Raw genomic sequence first — 5,383 nt, forward strand, 5'->3', positions numbered from 1 at the left:
CTGCCGCTCGCCGAGAGCGGGGGCGGGGCTGCGGCCGCCCGCGCGCCGCGCTCCCCCAAAAATGCCCCAAACCCGGCGAAAGTACAGTGGGATTTCTGACCTCTGGCAGCCTTCCCTGGGCACTGCAGTGAGGTGTCTGACCTCTGACAGCCTTCCCTGGGCACTGCACCAAGAATGACCGAGTTCTAGAAGCGTTTGGACAACGCTCTTGAGGCCCATGGTGTCATTCCTCGGTGTCCTGTGCGGGGCCAGGAGTGGGACTCCACGATGCTAGTGGATCCTTTTCAAATCAGGATAGTCTGGGATTCCGTGACCCTCTCACCCTCTCCATCTCCCAGCAATGCTGCTAACGCTGCCCCTGTCCGTACCTGCTGACACAGAGCGAACCACGGCGCCCGGAATCTCCTGCCTACGACCCAGCTTTTCTTCGGCTGGCAGGAGGCTCAGAATTACAGCAGACACTGGATTTTCACTAGCGTCAAAGGGATGGGGAAAACCCCTCTGCCCTGTAACAGAAAAGGTTTTTATACATACGTTTTTTAATAGCTACCTTTATATAAAATGGAGTGAGAGTTTCAAATTGCAGCTTCAGAGTGAAGATTGGAAGATACGTGCTCTGAGGCAGTACAACAGAGCTGGAAATAAACTTTGGCGTTGGCCAAGCATCACACTGTGAGGTGCTACCGTGCTTCTAAGTCTTAGATCTAGTTCAAATCTTATGTGTGTTCCAGTGGGACATACCACATTTATAAAGTTTGACATATAAATATTAAACATCATTACTAATGGAATTCTGTTCATTAGCTGAGCTAGATGCATTATTACTGTGATTTTTGATTGTGAACAGCATCATGAAACCATCTTTGCTGTAAAACAGGAGCGTTTACCTCACAACAACAGTAGGCACATCTGAAGGTTACATGAAGATTATCCCTTCCTAGGATCCAGAAGGGTGCTTTACACAGCCACTCAAATCCATTATTAATAAGCACTCAAACGCTGTGAATGCCCCAGTTGTGAACCAAGGGCTGTAAAATATGGACATTTTGGAGAACGGGCAAGGCAGACCTTTTCCTCCAACAGCACTCAAGGAAGCCATTATGGCAAGAACCATCAACACACTTGTCTGTCATGCACTGGGCAGCAAGACTGTCCTGTGTTTTGAAGCCAAATAGACACAGGTGGGTTTTGGGCACTTCTACATCCTGCTCAATGGACACAATGGTCAACTCTAAGGCCTGCACATATTAGAAGCAATTAATATTATTTGGGACCTACACAGGATCTTCCCCCAGCTTAGATCTGGGCCATGAACTGGACAAGCATACAGGAACAAACTTTGCTGCTTTTTTGTTTATTCTGACCAACAGGGGGTAAAAAAAACCCACAAGAACAAAAAAATTTTTTTTTTTAAGGGAAAGAATACCTTTTCATTCAAGAGCAGATTTTGGGAAGGCAAAAATAAAACAATGCAGTTTCTCACAATATTTAAGGGAATGTGCCATTTCAGATTTAATTCCATTTTGTCTAGATTTAGTTACCCAATACCAGTAATAATCAAACACTGGTATTTAACCTGATGCTAACCTCAAATGAAGTTTAGCATCATTGTTCCCCACAATCACACAAATGATAAAAACAACACACAGGGTGTTAGCAGCACAGAGCTATTGCTACACTACAGGATCAACATGCTTGTACACGTTCTACAGTAGGTGCAAGTTAGGTCAGGGACAACACAATCACAAAACCAGAAATCTCAAATCAGTCACTTTGGTTAGTTTAAATATATTTAAACTCTGGAATAAAGTCATCCAGACTTTTCTAAAATTTCATTTAAAAATACAATTCAACACCTACTTTACTGGAAATGCATGGAAAGCATTCAAAATGCAGATGAAATCTATTAACATCCAAAATGTATCAGGTGAGAAACTGACAATTATAAATTAAATCCCATGAGAGCACTTATAAAAGGCAAAGCACATTATACTTATTAAACATCTAATCTTTAAAAAGTAGCATCAGAGAAATATTTCAGTAGGGAAATCAAAGAATAATCAGATGGCAATGCACACCCTTTTTATTTTTTGCAAGCAGATGCATTAAAAGACAGCATAATACAGCTCACACTATTTATATTGTATGCTACAATACCAGAACAGTATCAATTAACTGAACCAGTACTAACCAAATTCTTTTTATCAGCTGCTCCACCACCCTGGGTACAGCAAGTCTTTATTGAAAAGGAACACGCAGCACTCCTCATGCTTGTTCTCTTTCCGCTGGTTCTAAACCAAGCAGCTTTGTACAGCACCAATGTCTTTTATAACATGTCACTCCAAGTCCAAAGAAGAGTAGGAGGGGGAAAAACAACCTAACTGATCTCTTCCTTTCTGTTTAGCATCATTCTCCTAAATTAACACATTAGACAGAAGAAATAACACACTGTTCATTGCACTGCAGTTATATTACCTTATATAACCTTACCTGTTACGGCACATCCTCACCGTTCTCTTGCAACATTTTCTGAAGGGTTTTGAGCACCTGCTCATGTAGAAAGCCTGTGTCCAATTCTCATTTAATGGACCACGGGGCCTTCTGCAATACTAAGACTTAGCAGGCACAGATGACTCTTCCTAAAAGAGTGCACTTATGAAATAATGTCAATTTTTACTGACTAGTTTCATTTGATATGAGACAGCATCTTCAGAAATTTGGGTAGGAGGGGCAACACAGTAGCACATTCACTACTACAGAATTTGAAGTAAAGAATCTCTGAACTGCTATCAAGGCACTTAAAATCTTACATTTTCCGGACTGATATTCTGTATGGAAAAAGCTCCTCTAATCGGGTACCAACACAACTGTACAAAATACAACATTCACAGCATTGCAAAAGGTTTTAGGTAACCATGTTATGGCTATTAACCCTCTCCTCTTTATTTGAGCCCCGAGTACAATGTCTTAGATCTTCCAAAAAGGAATCTCAGCTGGTCTGAATCAGCCAAGTGGTCACCAGCCTTTGCAGAGGACAGGGAGATAAGTCCAATCACAGACACATAAGGGGAGCTATAGCAAATGGAAGTTCCAATTTCTCATAACAAGATTTTGTTCAAAAACTTCTGAAATAGCAATAAACATATTGATTATTTGTTCTATAGCTATACAACAGATGGGTTGGGGTTTTTTTAATTTACTTTTTTCAAAATGTTATTTACATTTTCAAAATGTCTTCACTTTTTTCAACTGAGAAGCAGTAATGGTAGGCATTCAAATATTAAAAAAATAAGCTAATGTTTTGGGGTTTTTTATTTCTATTTTAGTTGCTAGAGTTTTAAAGTTTGTTAGACTTCTGTATTTATTCTGTGGCAACTTCATCTATTTTTTCCAATATAGACTTAAAATATTTAAGCCTTTTAAAGATCCCCTCTGATAATTTCAAATGCTACAACACAGCTAGCAAATTATTTCAAGCACAAACTACTTTAAGAGTTTGCTTGTATTCACAACCAAGGAACATTCAGACTCCATCTGCTCCATCTGTTAATGCAGAGAAATAGCTCTTTAAAACAAACCTTAGATGAGGGAAGTCTATTTTCTCCTCACAAGCACAAGCTAAACCTCCCACTTAGATGCCTGAAGCAAGTTCACTACACCTCTGCAAACTGGCTGGAAGTTTTAAGTTTTACTAGTTTTTCAGATAAAAAAGGAGGCAATGGGTTGCTCTTTTCTAGTAATTGGTCCTAAAAGAAAAACATTATCTTCTGGTTCACTTTGTGGACATCCATTAAATTATACAAGTACTTTGTTTAAATCAACTTTAATCAGCTACATCAAAGGTACCTGTTCAACTCAAAGAGAATTAATAAAATCTGTTATCCCAAAGGCAAATGTGGTAAAATGAGAGTGGCAGAGCAATGAAAAGGAAGAAAAAAGGAAAAAAAAAAGGGGGGCAGGAAGGAGGAATCTGTTCTACAGCTATTAATCTTCAAAGAATCACATTCTCAATTTAACCAACACACATTCCGAAAACTTCTTGAGTCACGTTCTTCACTTACACCACTGCTCTCATACCATATTTGATAAAGTTTAATACACTACATTGTCTTGTTTTGGGTGTTTTTACTATGCTAGTTTTAGGCGATTTTTCTCCTCACAATCACCTTATCAGGGATGCCAGGGCTGAAAATAAGTAGAAACTGAACATTACTCAAAATGTTTTTCAAAAAATATAAACTGGCAGATTGCTCTGTGTAATATTGTATCTTTACTGATAGTAGCTATTCTTAGACTCTTGATTTGCCACAACCTGTTCACACAGAGCACGGCATCTACCACACATTCCCATACATTTATGAAATTCCTCATTGTACTCCACACTGACTTTTGGACATTGCAGTCTGTGGAGACAAGTGGCCTTTAAGTTGCTTTAAGCTGCTTGAAGGGGGAAGTCTGCCTTTACCACACACATACACTCCAGTCCCTCTCTTCCCTTATAATCCCACTTTTTCTCTAGAGTGTCTTGCACTATGTACAGTACTGATTGCCCTCAAATATTAAACTAAATAGTGCATGTAACCCCTGACCTGAAAATTATCTCTCTAACAAATCTGTGGTGTGCATGCCAAACCTTAATCAGCTTCAAAGACTTTCCAACAGCACAGAACACCCAGAGAATGGTGCAGCAATCCAGAGTGAGAAGACTTTGGCTCTTCAGTGTCCTACAATAACTTTACTAGAAAATAATTTATTTTATCTTTCAAAATTATCACAAATTGCAAGAAAACAAGTTAAAATAAAATTAACCTGGAATTTGAAAACCACCCTCCAATCATACTTAGGATTCTTTCAACAAAGTAGCAAAACCTAACTTGGTAAGTGATTTTCTTTTCAGTAACTACAAGTCATTGTTCTTCGCTATTATAGTATGCATACATTACCATACAATACATTTTCAAGGAGCCTCTAGAGTGCCTGTTTCACAGCACGTAAAAGCTCAACTTCATTCAGGTAAGTATGGAAAAAATCTTTAGTACTTGCCCAAATACCAATTTAAATTTATTTCACAATGATTAAAAATTGAAAGCTTTTACATTTTCCCTAGTACAGAAATAATTTCCAAAGTTAAGATTTCTTATCATAAATAAAATTAGTAAAATAAATTACATTTTAGATGTTTATAGTAAATATAAATGGCTTATATTTCTTAACACAAGGAGTAAGTGTTCAGTATTTGTTTATAAAATTTAAGAGAGACAGGCCTTTTACATATGGCTTCATTAACATCTTACAGTTTGCCCTCATCACATCCATCAACCCAAATAAGACCTCTACATAAAAGATGCATCCAAATGATTTCAATGAAGTGCAGTATACTCCA

Source organism: Onychostruthus taczanowskii, unplaced genomic scaffold (assembly GCF_017590055.1).
Source record: "Onychostruthus taczanowskii isolate IOZ18803 unplaced genomic scaffold, ASM1759005v1 scaffold4, whole genome shotgun sequence".
NCBI classification, from domain to species: domain Eukaryota; kingdom Metazoa; phylum Chordata; class Aves; order Passeriformes; family Passeridae; genus Onychostruthus; species Onychostruthus taczanowskii.